This window comes from Megalobrama amblycephala, linkage group LG5 (genome assembly GCF_018812025.1).
Source record: "Megalobrama amblycephala isolate DHTTF-2021 linkage group LG5, ASM1881202v1, whole genome shotgun sequence".
Classification (NCBI taxonomy): domain Eukaryota; kingdom Metazoa; phylum Chordata; class Actinopteri; order Cypriniformes; family Xenocyprididae; genus Megalobrama; species Megalobrama amblycephala.
Genome location: NC_063048.1, coordinates 30,959,445 through 30,978,044, shown reverse-complemented (window position 1 = coordinate 30,978,044; position 18,600 = coordinate 30,959,445). Strand labels below are relative to the sequence as shown.

The window sequence follows — 18,600 nt, the reverse complement described above, 5'->3', positions numbered from 1 at the left end:
CAGTACATTAGCAACATGCTAACGGAACATTTAGAAAGACAATTTACAAATGTCACGAAAAATATCATGTTATCATGGATCATGTCAGTTATTATCACTCCATCTGCCATTATTTTCTGTTGTCCTTGCTTGCTTACCTAGTCTGATGATTCAGCTTTGCACAGATCCAGATGTTAATACTGGCTGCCCTTGTCTAATGCCTTGAACATGAGCTGGCATATGCAAATATTGGGGGCGTACATATTAATGATCACGACTGTTACGTAACAGTCGGTGTTTTGTTATGTTATAAATATATATATATTTATTTATTTATTTATTTATTTTTTCCACCCATCAGATACTCTGACTTAAATTGGCTTATAACATGAAGTTGTGTTTTGTTTAAAAAAAAAAATTGTGTTAATATTGTTAAATGAAAATGTCTTCTCATATTTGAGGTTGTGTGTATGTGTGGTCCTGGTAAGTCCTGCATTATGGGGACAGAGAAGACCCCACATACAGTAGATGGCAATATCCGAAATCCTTGTCCTTATGGGGACGTTTTTTGGTCTCCATGAGGAAAACAGCTTACAAATCATACCAAGTGAAGTTTTTAAAAGTGCAGAAAGTGTTCTATGATGGGTAGGTTTAGGGGTAGGGTTAGGGGATAGAATAAACAATTTGTACAGTATAAAAAAATCATTGCGTCTATGGAAAGTCCCCATACAACATGAAAACCCAGTGTGTGTGTGTTTACTTGTGCGGACCAAATGTGTTCACTTATATAGTGAAATATCATGACAGCCGACTAGTGAGGATTTTGCTGGTGTTCCCTAATTAAAAAAAATGCTTATAAAACATGTTTTTATTTAAATCGAATGTTTTGCACATATGTGTGTGTTGTGGTTAGGGGTAGAGGTTGGGCTAGGCCATAGAAAATATCATTAACACAATATAAAATCAAAGGAAGTCTATGCAATGTCCTCACTAATATGGTGAAACAAATGTATGTGTGTGTGTGTGTGTGTGTGTCTTATCTTGCAGAGTCTGCTGAGCTATGAAGGAGGTGTTCCGGACTCTCTGCTCTCCTACAGGATGACAGCTGGTGAGGAGCCGGCCTCTCCAATGAGGAAACCAGCGACATGCAAGAGGTGAAAAAGTCTCTGTTTCCTCCTCTCTCTCCTCTTCCTCCACGGCCAGCTCATCTTTTGAGAAGCATTTCTTTTCACCGTGTCTTGTACAGAAGGTCATTGGCGGAGGATGTTCTGGGACAAAAATGTCAAAGACATATTATTTTTTCTCCGTCCATCATCCTTACTGTTTTTTTCTCTGTGAATTATCACGGGGATAATACGTTATTTGGCCGTTCTTTTGATAAGTAAGAGAGTGCTGCTAAAGTTTGCGAATACAATGAATACAAGGAAAAACATGACAAATAGACGCATGTGCATTATGCTAGTGTCCTCCGGGTTTATCTTAACCCGCTTATTATAATCACCATGGAATTACATCCACTTAGAAATGTTGCCGCATTCAGGCAAACCCACCCTTGACTTTAGTCGTACGGTTCTTCATTGTGCTTCCATTCGTAATGTTTTCTTTTTGTAATTTCCCTCTTCATAGGATCAACGTTTCACACATTTCAGTCTGTGACCAAATGAATTAACACATATTAAGGCGAAGCGTGCGAGCCTTCCTCTGTGTGCAAGTGCTGGAGGCAGATAGACACTTATCGTAAGCTCTTTACATTGCTGTATTAATTCCAGCCATTGAGGGGGGACAACAATTTGGAGGCGTTCTTGTCTCCAGCAGACAAACTTGATGCGGAGGACCGCATTGATCAAAAGCCAGTTGGGTCGAGACGGCTGCATTCATGTGGTTTTCCTGGCCAAATATGATTTTTTTCCCATTGTGGAACACTTTTTTCTTTTCTGTGATAAAAAGCAAAAGTGGAAAGAAAAGGGCCGAGTTTGCCGTGTCTCTCAGTGGGGCAGGGGGAGAGAGAGAGCGGGAGCGCGGACAGGGTCCCTACGGGCTCCGCTGGCTTCAGTTGAAGGTGGCGAGGATGTCACACGCGGGCATTGTGTCATGTAAACGTCTCTTCACTAATTAATTTCTCTCTGGGTTGCCGTGTGAAACGGCCCTGGTGTGATTCGACCCTGTGAGCTTGTGCCCATTGTCTGGACGGTGACAGGGAAAAGTGATGTTTTAAAGAGAATACCGCGATGTCCCTCTACGTGTGAGGGTCAATGACAAATAAAGATGTCCGAGATGGTGAAAGGAGAAATCATTTAAAAATCTAGTTCACAATGCAAGTGCCAAGTTATTATGAATGCAATATGTTTTTTGTTTTTTTTTAATTTAGTTAATGATTCTAAAAGTAATGGTGTAATCATCCGTGAAAATGTGATAAAATATTACACTTTTATTACACAACACCCTAAAACATGCTGGGTTAAAAACAACCCAAGTTGGGTTATAGACAAACCCAGGGGTTGGGTTGTTTTAACCCAGCAGATGGGTTAAATGTTTGCCCAAAGTGCTGTGCAGTTTTATTTAACCCCACTTTTGTTTAAAAATTGCTATATGACCCCAAAATAGGTTAGAAATTAAAAATCAGACACATAATTAGTAGAGGCAACAGTAATAAGCAATTTAATAAATGATTATTATTTTAATTATTATTTATTAAACTTATTAATAAATGTTCAACCTATTTTGGGTTCATTTTAAGTGAGCAATATAGTCATTTTAAACAATAGTTGAGTTAAATAAAACTACCCAGCCGGTTGGGCAAACATTTAACCCAATCGCTGGGTTTGTCCGTATTTAACCCATCTTGGGTTATTTTTAACCCAGCAATTTTTAGAGTGAATATCATTATATATATATATATATATATATATATATATATATATATATATATATATATATATATATATATATAAAAACGAGGTTACACTTTATTTTAGGGTGGCGTAGTTAGTACTGTGTAATATTAATTATTTACTATTGAGTTACGGTTAGGGTTTGGTTTAAGGTTAGTTACTTGTAATTTTGCATAATTTATAGTTATTACAATAGTAAGTACATGTAGTAACGTGCAACTACGTCAACTTAAATTGTTATAAAAAAAAAAAAAAAGTTTTCAAATAAATTTCAAATGAGAGATCATGAAGTTTAATTTGGGTTACTCTGTTTGATCTTTCCTTGTCATGTAAAGGTCAGAATATGTATTTTAACTTGCTGACCTTGACACATAGTCATGTGAACATACAGGGGTCCTCTCTGTGAGATCATTTCCTGTTTGATGGTTTTTTTATTTTTTGTCACATGACAACAAAATGACTTCCTGTATGTTGGTTGCACCACAGTGAATTTGATTTATAGATATAAAATATTCAATTAATATATAAAAATGATGGTCCCACTTTATATTGAGTGTCTTTAACTGCTGTGTACTTGCATTTAAATTAATGATTTGATACAATGCACTTATTGTGTACATTCATGTTTTTACATTGTATGTTTTTTTTTTTATATATTAGCACATAGTAGTTAAAGATAACAAATATAAAGTGTGTCCGAAATAATAATAATAATACAATATTATGTCAAACTATTTATGCCAAAGTTGTAAGCAAAAATGTAAGTGTTAATGAGACTTTTTTTTGTTACATTCTCAGTTTCACTACCTAGATATTACGCAACTACATGTACTTACTCTAGTAATAACAGTAAATTATGCATAATTACAAGTAACTAACCCTACACCAAACCCAAAACCTAAAGGTAACTCTATATTAAGTACTTGTAGTTAAGTAATATTACTTAGTATTTATTTGAGTAAGTACAATGTAACTATGTTACACTTTATTTTAAGGTGTTCTTATTACAGTGTACTTATATATTTAAGTACTGAGTAATATTAATATAACATTACTACATGTACTTTCAACACAAGGTTAAGTTTAGGATTAAGTTTAATTTAGGGCTAGTTGCATGTAATTATGCAAAATTTATAGTTATTGATAACTACATGTAACATGAGTAACAAGGACAATAAAATAAAGTGTTACCATAAAGTGTATCAAAAAACACTTTTAAAAAATTCATAAATCTAAAACATGTTTTTCATAGACAACTTAATGGATTCAAACAAAAGAAGAGCTGCACATTACTGATCTGCAAAACTCTTCTGTATTCTCTCTCTCTCTCTCTCTCTCTCTCTCTCTCTCTCTGTCCCCCTCCCCCTGTCTGTTCCTCATAAAATTCTCAGGTTGTTGACACACTTAAGACAGAAGCTCACTTTTCTTGTGTTGGCAAACATGACCACCTGCCAAATCGTATTCAATATGGAGACCTTAACCACAAATGATAATGTTTGCAATATAGAGACAATAGATAAAGAAAAATTAATACAAAGGAGCTTTCTGTTCAAACCCTGTTTTCTTTACAACTACCTCACTGGAAGACAGGGGATAGTCCATTAGGGACACGTTGATAAGACAATATTTACTCAGGAGGAACAAGTTCAAAGAGACCATGCTTTTTAACCCTGGTCTTGAAACCGAGGACATTGAGACTGGCAGGTGTTTTTGCTGAGTTGTTCTGTGGTGATTCAAAAGATCCTTTTTTCCTCAGTGGTATTAGGAGCTTGACGTCTGTGTGAACCACTATGGTTTGCATATTTGTCTTTATTTATTCAGCCTAGAGCATGAGTTATTGTGATGTTGATGGGATCTATCATATAAAACCTATTTCTAGGATGCAGTTTAGCTTTGTCTTTAACAAATAAAGAAACAACAGTGAGGGTGCGACTTACTCCAGGGCATGGCATAGAGGAAGAGTTCACTTGAAACTGAAAATTTAGTCATTATTTACACACCGTATATATATATATATATATATATATATTATATATATATATATATATATATATATATATATATATCTTTTTTTTTTTTTTAATCTTTATGTAGATCTTTCCATACAACAACAGTTTATAGTGACTATATCTATCAAGCTCTAAAAAGATGAAAGAAAACACCAAAAACTCATGACTCATCAAAGTGGGTCATATGACTCATGCAGTATATACTAAGTCTTCTGAAGCCATACAATAGTTTTGTGTGAGGAAAAGATGAAAATCAAATAGTAATCTGCCCCTTTGCAAAACCTTGACTCAATAAAAAAAATGCTGTGTCATATTTGGCTTCTACCATTTTGGTGGGATGTTGACAAACCATATTTGAGTCTTGAAAGTTCACCCAAAAATGAAAATTGTCATCATATACTTACCCTCATGTCCTTCCAAACCCATAAGACTTTCATTCAACTTCCAAACACTAAGACAGTTTAAATATCTGAGATTTCCATCCCTCCATTGAATGTCCAAGCAAGCACAGTTGAGTGTTGATCATATTTGATGTGCTCTGTGTATGTGAGTTGATCAGTGTTTATATGTGAATATATTATATATTATATACAATATATATTGTGTCTTGTATTTAACCACTTGTTTCATATAGATTACTTTTACTTTGTCTTTATGAACGTTTTGAAGCAGTTTTGATGTCCTGGGGGCGTCGATTCACAAGATAGTCCAAGAACAACTGCATTAACAGACCAGACCAGTGTGGTGAGAAATCGAGTCCCTCCAGGGATCGGGTCTCCTTTAGGACCCTGAGTGATCCCATTGGTTCAACGGGCTTATGAGTTATATTGTTTAAAATGCTTTATAATGACCATTAATGTCTTTTGAATTAAATGGTTCATATACTAGTATATAACTGAAGCTATAGGTTTTGAAATCAAACATTTCTCATTTTTAGTTAGCTTGCTAGCATAGCATACATCTACCCAATTAGCCTGCTAGCTTAGCTTATATTATATTTGGTATGTTTTTTGCTTCCATTATCTGTTTCCAGTTTGTTTTATTATGTAATACATAGGCAATTTAATATTTCAAGCAAGTTGTTTGTGCACTTAATGTAATATACATCATACAATTAGTCAAGACATCACGATAACAACTTTTGATCAGGCATTATCGCCTGGGTCCTAAAGGAGACCTGGGGCACGTTCAAGTTCAAACCGGTGCGCAACGTTTTGCTACGTTTTCCGGGTTGAACGACATGTTTCCTGGAAACGGTGTGCAACGGTGTGCAACAGGTTTGAGATACGTTTTCTCTTGTTTGGTAGGTGTGTCAGAAATGTCAGTCCAATCAGTGGCAGGATGTATATAAACCACGCGGTATTAAAGAGACAGCTCGCACAATGGGTATTAATGAAACATAAAAATATTATACTTATATATAAGTGACACTTTAATAAACTTTTATATTCTCCTCTGATTATATAATGGTAGGCTAAATATTACAATAGCACAACAACAGTGATCATCAATAATGATAAGCCTACTACTCACAATAAAAATAATGGATCATAACACAGTCTCAGAGGTAAGAAATGGATTACCCTTCACCTGAAATATTCAACATGCTCTCCAACCAATACGACCATATAGGTCGTTTGTCACTTCCCTGAAATACGACTCATAGGAGCGTTTACTAAAGTGGCGCCCCTATTGACAACAGGACACTTTCATTTTAATTCATGAAATACGACCCATAGGAGCATTTGCTATAGTTGCGCCCCTATTGACAACAGGACACTTTCATTTTAATGCATTGTTCCCTTTTATCTGCGTCATATTCCAGGTTTCGCGTAGCTCAACTGGTAGAGCATTGCAATAACAATATGCAATCATGTGATCATGCGATCGTGGGTTCGATCCCAGGGAACACGTGTTCATAAAGTGTAAATGCCTAAATGCACTATAAATCACTAAGGTTAGGTTTAGGGGTGGGGTGGGTGTAATCATTAATAAAAATTAGTTTTGGTAAATGGAAATAGGAGAAATGGTGTAAAAAGTCCACACATTGCATTTAAATGAACACGCATTTTGATTGGTAATGACAGTCATACGTCATTGCATGATGACAGACGTAACACGACACTGTCATTATTTTTACGCCCACTAGAGGGCGTATGACTTCAAAACGTAAATATAGGTCGAAATATGGTGCTTAAAAAATGACCTATAGGGTCGTTTTTTTTTGGAGGACAGTCTGGAAATATTTGTCTTTTTATCCTGAAATGCAAGGCAAGTGTTGGATCACAATAATTAGAAGTTTCCACAAATCCCTTCACTCAATTAGGATGTTCTCTTTTATTCAGGATGGCAAGGGCAGTGACTGTAACATCGAGCGTATTTTGCAGTATTAAACACGTATTTATACCGACTTCATCAGGCTCCGAAAATTCTTCAAAAAGAACACAAAGAATGGCCTTCTCAGCTGCCATAGCTGCAACTCCTGCGTCATCAGAACAGGGTGTTCAACGCACCACCGTTTCCGTTTAAAAAACGTTTTGCAACGTTTTGTCGGGGCTGAACGCAGCCCTGATTCTTAGGGGGGACTACAGCGACAATGAAGGCCTACATAGACGAGAGATTGTGCGAAGAGGTCAGAAAGTGCCCTCATCTGTACAACTCTAGCATGAAAGAATACAAAGATGTTTACATGTGTTGTAACTCGTGGTGAGTGATTGCTTAAAACTGCACATGCGTGGAACGCCTGTGTACGTGTACGAGTCAAATGAAGAAGACTGTGCGTGAAGTATACTTATAAATGATGACAGGATTTCCATTTTTGGGCGAACTAATCCTTTCGCTCTCATAATCGTGGCTTCAGAAAACTTGGAATATAATATATATCGACCAATTTAAGGTGTTGTCGTTGTACGGGAAGAACACTTCTAGTTTTGTACAAGTGTACAGGTTTGGATGACATGAATGAATAATATCTGAATTTCATTTTTAGATAGCATAACTATCCCTTTAATCTGTGTCAGAATAACCAATGCAAATACGATGATTCCAGCGTTTTTCATGGCCAACAGAAAATCCAAACTAGATATTCCATCATAAATGAAGCATATCACAAATGTACAGACCATAACCATAATGATCATCTGTCATCCTCTGCCACGGTGATTCTCATGCGAGAGTTGCACATGCACAGTGTCTTTATGGTGTGGTAATACACTAAAAGCTCCAAGGGCACGGCATCCCTGTGCAGATGTGCTCTTTCTTCCTCATTACCCATCAGTGCTCCAGCGGAGCCCTGATTCGGCCGGCCACAGCAGGCATGATATCACCCATCCTCCGTACGCGTATGTGTGTGTATGTGTGTGTCTGTCTTATTCATGTTTGTCCCTGGAACCCTTCCAAAAGTGGCTTTGCCACCCTGCTAGCCAAATAAGCAGAAGAAAGTGCAGTGTTTTTCTGCCTGGACAAACCCGACCTTTGCTTTTTCTTGTGCAAGCGAGCAAGCAGGTGACCGCTGCCCAAGTCGATCACCTCCTCCGGGTTCGTCCGTGTTTACCTTCCTCGTCGCTGTCGTTCTCTTGCCTCTGGACTTTAGCGTCCTGTCGCCCTGCCAAAGCCCGGACGCTTCCAGGGACCCTTCTCCCGGAATCAAAAAGCAGCTAAAGAGGTTAATGCACTCAAGTAAGGATGAACAACCAGCTGTTAACATTCTCATATTTAATACCTAACTCATCCAGAAGACATCAGGCACAGAGATGGAAGGGAGAGAGTCTGGAGCTTATGGCGCTCACATCTGCTTTGTACATTTGGGATGGGAAGAGTATCTTAAACACTTGAGAATGACAATACCCTGAGATGAGCTGGACTTAAGCAGAGATAAAAGCAGATAATGGAGGGTCAATGTAGGATGATTTGTCAAGAGATCATAACTGTCCTTTTTTTAATTTTGATTTGGTTGATGCTGCTTCTTTCATATAATAAAAGCGGGGGGGAAAAAAACATCTCAGCAAAAACAAAACCTCCCCTTAAAATGTCATCAAGTCTATAATCAAGCTTAAAGTCACCGTGGCAAATTTCACGTCCTGTGTTTGTCCGAGCGATCTCCGCCGATACGTAAGCACTGCATCGGTCCAGGTCAGATCTCCGAGCTGAGACGGAGATGGACTAGAGCTGTTTTTCTAGTAAAAGCAGTGGTGGAAAACAACTCTTGGATGCAGCTGTGTGCCACTGCACCACCTGCCCTTGACCCCCCCAAACCTGAATGGAAAAAAGGAGATTCTTTTTTCCAACTTTCATGTGATTCCAAACAGGAAATTTTAGGAAGGAGGTAAGAGAGGTGGAAAAATAGTTAGGTTTTATTAATTTCTTTTTTCCAGGTGGAGATTTACGACTTGATGGCGTTAGAGTCAGATAAAAATACCTGCTTTCTTGGTCGTGACTATTGCTGCACAAAAAATCAATTTTGTTTGATAAAACAAGAATCATATATACAGTAATATAAAATATATATATATGTTAAAATCACAACTAAAGTCCTTGTATGGCCGTATAAGAGAAAAACAAGCGCTTATCATTGAAAGAATAGCTGTAAATATCCTCTCGCATGCTTGTCATGATTTAGGGGGTGAATAGACATGACAGCTGAGTCTGGAAGGAGAAAAAAAGCTCACACACGCAGATGCAGCCAGCACCATGCCTTTAGCCCATGACCGTCAGCTGTTTAGAAAATCTGTGATCCTGAGGGGAGTCCTGTCCATTATACATGCGGCACTTAAAGGGACAATTGGGCATTTTTTTCTCATCAAGAAGGCCAAGTTATTGTACATTGTTTCAAAATCTAGTAAGACTTATTTGAAAATGGTCATTTGCTCAGAATGTGAAAGCTGATCTGTGAATTATGCTGCCTCATTTTAGCTAAATTATAAGGAAGTGTCCCATGTGATTCATGGTGAAAGCAATCCCAGAGTGCATTGCAATAGCTTAGTGAAAAAAAAAAAGTCCTCCAAGATGACGGATGAGACAAAACTAAATGTTGATTATTGAAATGCTTATATTTCATTCAGTACTTAAAAAATTAAATGTCAATACCACAGAATTATGTTTTTATGTCTAAAGTGTCAAGGTGTTATCTTAGCAATATGCTAACAGCAAACACTATTGAAATTGAGTCGAGTCAAGCAGTAAGCATTCCAAATAACTTACTAGATTCATAATGGTTAACATGCTGGCTTAGAAGGAAGCTCCCTAGTTTAGTAGTCGGTGCACTGCCGAGTTTAAGTAATTGTCTCATTGTCAACACTGATCCAATGCACTAAAACATTTGTTCTCTAAAAATTCCCCACAATGAAACACAGACCTGTTCAAGCTGACAGAAATTGAGTATCTATGGAAGCTTGTTTTTCGCCACGGAATTTAAAAGATAATTGCCACTTTTTATCTCACAATTCTGACTTTTTTCTCACAATTGTGGTTATAAAGTGTGAATTGCAAGATATAGTCGCAATTATGTGTTATATCAGTTTATATCTCACAATTCTGACTTAATATCTCGCAATTGAGTGTTTATCTCGCAATTCTGACTTTATAACTCGCATTCAATGTTTATATCACAATTCTTACTTTATAACTCACAATTGCGAGTTTATATCACGCTACTCTGACTTTATAACTTGCATTGAATGTTTATATCATGAAATTCTGACTATACCTCGCATTTGAGTGTTTATATCATGCAATTCTCACTTTATAACCTGCAATTGAGTGTTTATATCATGCATTTCTCACTTTATAACTCACAAGTTTATCTCACACAATTCTGAGAAAAACAGTCAAAATTGCGAGATTTGCAAGTGATCCTTTGCTGGGAGTTTGATTGACAAGCGATCTAACCAATCATAATGCCGAATCCGCCATTTTGTCCGACAAAGCAGTCAGGAGTTAGAAGATTAACCTTGGTGGATTTGAACTTGAAAAATGGTGTCTTTCCGCATTTTAAACAACATTCCTTCTCATGTTCATTCATGTTTATGTTATGCTGTAAATGAACTAGTAGGATTGGTTCACGAGCCACTTGAGCTGAGGCGCTACAGCGATCTGTCACAACACATTGAAGAGCCACAAAATTATTTTTATTGTTCGAATTTCTTTAAAAATTACATAATTTGAAAGCTGGGACTTTGTTTAATATCATAAGTAACCTGCTCTGTCTTGTCTGTCGACGTGTTGTCAGTGTCCTCTTTGCTCCTTGATGTATTTTTCCCTCTGTGTGGCGTGACAGCACCATGGCTTGTCGGACAAAATGCAACAGTAACTAAGGGGGCGGGTCTTTGCGAAGGGTCAATTGCAAGAAAAAAGTCAGAATTACCTTTTTTATTCTTTATTCAATTGCGGAAATAATAGTAATTTCAGTAAAAATAATATAATTTCATAATAGCACTGCACTCTTTTAACAGATAGAATGAAGATGCATTAGCAAAACAATTTATACTACAAGGTTAAGTCATAGTGTGTTATGGACTGTAGCAATTTTGTTAATAAAAAAACATTGGTGTTTTAATGCATGACCATGTAAACGTGTCGCAGGACAGTAGGTCATCAGCGTTTAGTATATTAAAGCCTTTGCTAGAGCTCCAATTGGGCCCTGTCTTTCTCGAAGAAAGATCGCAAGGGCTTAGGGTTCCATTTGGGACAGGGCCTTTGTGTTCACAATCTGATCACCATATAGTGAACTAGGGAGTGGACCGAGACATTTTTTGGACAGAGCTCATATTACTGTATGTGCAGTTCTTAAGAAAAGGGCTGCTTGATCCATTGCGGTGGCCTTTGAATGTGTACACTCAGATGTTTTTAGGTACTTCAGAGGAGTCTTTGTTTGAACAAGGCTTGCAACCTAATAACTCTTATTGTGTAAAGGCAGATGCAGACGCTCACACACCCACACACACAAGGAGCGTTTGCCATTATGCACAATAAACGGTCAGTTGAGAAGACGAAAAGAGCCGTATGACTCTGATTCATTCGTGATATATATAGCCAGTTTAAGGGGTGTTTCCTCTCAGTTCAAACACTTTAAAAATACACTTATTATTTGCAAGGATACAAATGGGAATACTGCTATGTCAAAAGTCACTTGTACAAAACAAAAGCAAGGAGTTTCCAAACTTTTTCGTCAAGTAAACACCTATGACCTTAAACATTGACTTTTAAATATTTAACGTAATGCATTTTAAATCATCTTTGCATGTTCACTAACCTATTTTTACTGATTACTGTTATTTTATTTTAATTACTATATGTGGCCCGTGCTGGCAAAATGAGTCACATTTTTTTTCACATTCTCTATTAAAAAGCCTTCAAAATGATGTATGATTTGTTGGAATTAGAAAAAAAAAAAAAATGACTGAGCTACACCTGTTAGCAAAATCAATTTTGAGAAAAATCGAGTTATAGTTTTCTGAAGGTTCCAAAACAAAATCACCTAGCAACTATACCTCAAAATCCCTGGTAATAACACCAAATTTGGCGCACACCAATAAAAAACCAAATATCTATAGGAAAAATATATATTCAACTTTTTTTCATGATAGGCTACCACAATTGACCCTTCGCCAGGAGTTTGATTGACAGGCGATCTAACCAATCATAATGCTAGATTAATGTAGTAGATTAGTAGATTAATGTTGGTGGACTTGAACTTTCTGTGGTTAAAATGTGGTTCATTCATGTTTATTTGATGCTATAAATTAACTAGTAAGAAGAGATGATCGGTTCATGAGCCGCTTGATCTGAGGCGCTCTGTCACAACACATTAAAGAGCCACAAACGGTATTTATTGTTTAAATTTCTTTAAAAATTACAAAATTTGTTTCATATCAAAAGTAACCTGCTCTGTCTTGTCTGTCAATACTTTGTCAGTGTCCTCTTTGCTCTGCGATGTATTTTTCACTGCGAGAACAGCGGCATGGCTTGTCAGACATAACAACAGTAACTAAGGGAGGCAGGTCTTTGCGAACGGTCAATTGTTTGATTAACATTAATGAAACAGACAGCCTAAATATTAAGACCTACTGTACCACACGGATCTAATATAATGTTACACATCAGATGTTTTTTAACCCAAACATTCACTTAAGACATAACAGATAATGTTTGCGTGAGTACTCACCAAGACAGATATTTTTAAATACTGTTATTCTGTGTAGGCCTATACGTGTATATTGGGATCACGCTCTGTCGGAGACGTCTTGTGCACGCTTCGGATGCGTCAGTCAGCGCGAGTAAGATCGTTTTGTTTACATCAGCATGAGTTTGAAAATCACATTTCATTGGTTCAGACTCAATTCGCTATGGATATTCACAAAGTTGGAATGTTGCGTTTTAAAACGATACCAAACTTGTGCTGAGGGAAGCGCTAGACATTGAGAAGCAAGCAGAGAAAATCTCAGAAAATGTACAAATAAAGATACTTTTAGATGTTTAATTGCTATCTGGGATCGCTAGACAAGGGCTTAATGAACTCATTATTTATTTATTTATTTATTTATTTTGAAAACCTCAAATTCGACAAAAAATTATTTTTTCACTTTTGCCTGTAGCTTGTAATTAGCCCATGCGCATTCCAACTCATTTTACCAGCACAAGTTTTTTATTTAATTTATTTTTACATTTTAGCACTTCTGCCAAAATCTCAACTTATTGTTTAAGAAACCCTAACAATGTAATTTTTTCACTTTCTCTTTTTTCAACTTTTTCAGTGGTTCTCCTGTCTTTTATGCAAATGGGTCTGGTTTGGTTTAGGAATTGGAGGACCATAGAGGTCATTTCATTGGCTGACCCTTTCTACAGGGAATAAAACAACACCGAAAACAAGGCGTGTGCCAGGGGAGCGAGGTGAGGAGGTGGGCTTAGCGATCTCAGAGGTGTGATAGAAACTTTGGCAGCAAACTGAGCCAGGTGGACACTGCAAGGCCCCCCAAGTCACCTAACAATTTTGTCACTCTTACACAGCTCTACACGCCCGCGGTATTAACCCTGCGCCGTACACGCCGGTGTCAGACAATAACAGCCTTCTGATCGTGAAATGATGTGAAGGGGGGAAAAAAATGATTGTACAACTAGTTCTTTTCCCACCCATGTAATTGAAATCTACCTCTCGGCAAACAAAGAGAGGGCATTAGCTGTGTCCTCCCAGTGTTTAGAGGAGCCACTCAATATGTGCTGTTGGCAGAAGAATAGAATCGTTATATCACAACCTTCAGTATTCTTGGCCGTCAAACAAAAAGGGCCATGTGATTTTCTGAAGACATCCCTCATGTGACTGTGAAAAAGAGAACACTGTGCCGGACAATGACGGACACCGGCATCTCTTCCATTCTTTTTTCTCTGCCTCGTTCTGCCTCTCGCTTTTGCCTCGTTCTGTCTTCTTTTTTCCCCCTCCTACGTGCCGAACAAAGGCGAGAGGCTTGGTTGAGACGATCTGTGCACAAAGCAGGAAACTTTGTGGTTCAGAAGCATGTCATATCACAAAAGGCAGGGATCAGGAGGATGTGTTGCTAGGCGCCGTGATTGTGTCAGCACTGCTGGCCAGAACATTTCCTTACAGGTGAACTTTTAAATGGAGACTGACAGATATATGCTTCCTGCTATTTTACAAAACGGCGAAGCCCGAAGCAGCCCCCAAGATCCTTTGCATCACTCCTCGGGCCAATCATCTCCGTTTGAGGTACGTGACACGGCAAGTGCCCTCCTGTAAAATCCGGACCCATGGGATTGCTCTGTTTCTCTGTGTTTGGGCAGCTTGGCGCGGTTCAAACAGGGTTCAGGAAAGTGCACGCTTGTGAGGGTACGCGAGATCTACAGGAACCCCTTCATGTGCTCGGCCAGTGTGTTGGAGAGTCAACCTCGCAAATGAACAATTGTAACATTTTTCATCACGGGCGTCCAGCGTCGTTACAAACACGCTTCCATTGTGACCCGTAAAGTTGAAAGGGCATCGCCAAATATGGTTAATGACGTATATTCCTGTATCTGTCAGCACGCGTCGCTCTGCCAAAGTTTAATTTGACCCCTTTTCAAAACAACTAATTTCCTGTGGAATTCACATTAACTCTCCAGAATTAGGCTGGTTGATCTTCGCAAAAAAGGTGGAAGAGGTGTGGAGGAGATATTTATGTGTTTGACGTATAACAATGGCTCTTTAATTGCCACCTTAAAAATGGAACAGAAATAAAACTTTAGAGTTTTGTTCAACGTTTAAGTGTTTGTGCGTGTGTGTGTGTGTGTGTCTGTGCTTGTTTATATGATTTATGAAGACAAATTTGTATAATGACATGGTTATTACACTGGTATTACAATGTAAATGTGGTTTATGAGGACATTTCCTGAGTCCTCGTAATTAAAGGATTAGTTCACTTCAGAATTAAAATTTCCTGATAATTTACTCACTTTACTTAAGCTGAAAAGAAATTAAGGTTTTTGAGGAAAACATTCCAGGATTTTTCTCCGTATAATGGACTTCACTGAGGTACAATGGATTAAAGGTCCAAATGTCAGTTTCAGTGCAGCTTCAAAGAGCTCTACATGATCCCAGATGAGGAATAAGGGTCTTATCTAGTGAAACGATCTGTCATTTTCTAAAAAAAATAAAAATGTATGTACTTTTTAACCACAAATGCTCATCTTGCACTGCTCTGTGATGCGCCACGCATTAAGTTATCACGTTGGAAAGGTCACGCATGACGTAGGCGGAAGTACGGTAGGGTGAAGAACTTCAAAATCATCCAAAATCGTTGTTTTACCTTTTTTTGTAAAGGCTGCTTGACTTAGTCTTTGCATGTTCGCTTTGTAAACACTTGCTCAGTACTTCCGCCTACGTCACGCGTGACCTTTGTAACGTGATTATGTAATGCGTGGCGCGTCGCAGAGCTAGTGCAAAACGAGCATTTGTGGTTAAAAAGTATATCATTTTTATTTATTTTTTAGAAAATGACCGATCGTTGCACTAGATAAGACCCTCATTCCTCAGCTGGGATCGTGTAGAGTCCTTTGAAGCTGCACTGAAACTGCAATTTGGACCTTCAACCCGTTGGTAACTGTTGAAGTTAGAAAAATCCTGGAATGTTTTCCTCAAAAACCTTAATTTCTTTTCGACTGAAGAAAGAAAGACATAAACATCTTAGATGACATGAGGGTGAGTAAATTATCAGGAAATTTGAATTCTGAGGTGAACTAATCCCGTAAAATACACTGTAAAAAAAAATCCCAGTAAAATTTACGGTATAAAACCGGCAGCTGTGGTTGCCAGAACTTTACCGTAAAAAATACATTAGCAACGTAAAAAAAAAAAAAAATCTGTTAAATTTACGGTAAAATAACGTATTTCATTAACTGATATAATGTTAATTTACCAACCTAATGAAGTACTAATATCTGTTTTGTACCTTTTATAATACACTGACAATCACCAAACACAGTGGTGATGAGAGTCACATGATGAATCAAAGTTCATCACAAGCAGCTTTTCCATAAGCTGAGAAGGACAACACTGACATATAGAAGGTGCACACAGTGTCATTCACACACACACACTAAACACCATCATGGTAACATGCATGAAATTTTAAAAATGCAATAAACAAATAATTTAACAATATTAGATGTAACATAAAACCCTAATGTACATAACTGATTAGAAAAAAATTAGAAGAAACAGAGTTATTTCAACGAAAATATATCAAATGTGAAGTGTCACGCAGGGAATTGTGGGAATGTCAATTTACGGTTTTTCACTGTAAATTTTACAATGAATTGTTATTTTTCACTTCCAAAAACTGTGAATTTAACGGTATTTTACTGTAAAATTACATTAAATGTACCGTTAGATCTATTACAGTTATTCACCATATATGGTACGGAAACTTTCTGTAAACCAATTGACAGTTTTTCACCGTAGCATTTTTACAGTCTTTTACTGTTAAAATCACGGTCATTTTTTACAGTGTAGCTTAAAAACATACTAAACAATGTTTAATTAAAAATGTACAAGAAATTATCACTGTTGGTGTATCACTAACTAATTTAAATACAGCCCTTTTCATATATATTAGTCTATGAAGCATATTACATTAATATTATATAATTTAGTATAGTGCATATTTATTATAAATACTTGTGTTCTCAATGGCCACAGTACATATAAAAATTAAAATACTGAAATAAAATATACGCTCTATAAATATATATTTCTGCAGATGTCACCAATTTTTATCCCCAGTAGAGACTTGTGTGGAGCACTTACGGATTTTCCTATATACAATACATTGCTTGTTCTTGTGATATACATAGATTGCAAAAAGAACATTTTTATTTCAGGGGTCAAAACAACTTCCAGCAGCTAAAGGGTTAAAAGTACAGCAAGACTTTGCTAACTTGTTTGTCTGCAGTAGACTGAATGGAGTCTTGAAGTAATTCTTCCCAAAGTCAAACTGTTGAAAGATAATTCAACAGGGGAAATGTATAACGGCTACCCACGATTATGTATCCAGGATGTCCCATTCAGACTGACAGTGTCCTCACTGGCGAGACCCCTGAGGGGGGAGAGGGAGGTACAAGGAGGTGAAAGGACGTGCCAAGGTCAAATGTGTCTGTGGTCTTATTTTCTTCCTTTTTTGTGGGAGGAAAACACATTTCAAACAGATGGTCTCGTCGATCGCGAAAGAGAAGCAGAAAAAAAGTGGTATTGTTACTTGTATCCTAAAGGTCTTGGGGGTCAAAGTTACTGGGTAAATCTGTGGGACTGGAGTGGGAACATGAATGGTGTTGACAGGTGTTTAGTGATTACGTAAAACAAATAAATAAGCCAGTTAACTGATGTGTAAAAGCTTTTTATACTGTTGAATTTTGTCTCGCCTTTTCATACTCTTTCTGTTCTAGCAGCTCCAGCCTGAAAAAAGCATCTATTCTGAGGCATTTGCCGCCCTCGACGTTAGTCAGACTATTGACGCTTTCCTGTTTGATGTCTCTCCTAGCAGTAACATCAAACAATCAACAAGCAAAACCTCACTCGGCAATGACCGAGCGCGCGAAGTATTCGTTTCATTTTTCCGAGGCACTGAAGTGCTAAACGTGTTTAAAGAAACCTCCACAATGCGGCCTCCCAGGAGGTATTTCGAGGCTAAACGAGGTTAAAAGGAAGTTTTGTTGTCTCAGACAATGTTGCTATCTGTCTCAATACATGATTTCCCTTTCAGTTTGCATGTTCTTTTGCCTCCAAACAATTTTCCTTCCCCTTTCATTTTTCCCCGTCGCTCAGATCAGGCATAGGCGGCTGTTATGTGGCAGTCAAACCAAGAAGCACAGAGTGCAAAACCGCCGTTCAGTAAAATAACCTTGCCAAAGGGTCTTTCCCCCCACCCCTCGCGCACAAAGCTGGCTCCATCTTTGTGTATTGAGTGAGTTAAATCAATGGCAAAATGTTGGCACTTTTCACAGGACAGTGACCAGGAAGCCCTCCCCCGCGTGATTGACACTTGAAACGTGTGCGCGGACGGAGCCAGGGGCGCTGCTCCACGCTTGAAGTCTCTGCTGGGGATAACAACTGGTGACATCTGCAGAAGGGGCCGACAGAAAGGCAGTTGAAAGCCATGTTTGTTGCCTTGGCCCGCTCAGATCTTCCTGCTTTTATGAAGCCTCCTCCCCCCCCTCCTCTGCTTTAATATTATGATTCA

The 18,600-nt window shown here is 37.8% G+C and overlaps 1 protein-coding gene across 3 annotated transcripts in view; it reads left to right on the top strand.

Moving 5' to 3' along the window:
- prox1a (prospero homeobox 1a) overlaps positions 1 to 18,600 on the top strand; it is a 201,126-nt gene that overhangs the window by 97,366 nt on the left and 85,160 nt on the right. For all 3 annotated transcript variants that reach the window (XM_048191819.1, XM_048191815.1, XM_048191817.1), the window contains one exon: positions 1,027 to 1,133. The gene's annotated coding sequence lies outside the window, so the exon portion shown is untranslated. The remainder of the gene's footprint in view (positions 1 to 1,026; positions 1,134 to 18,600) is intronic.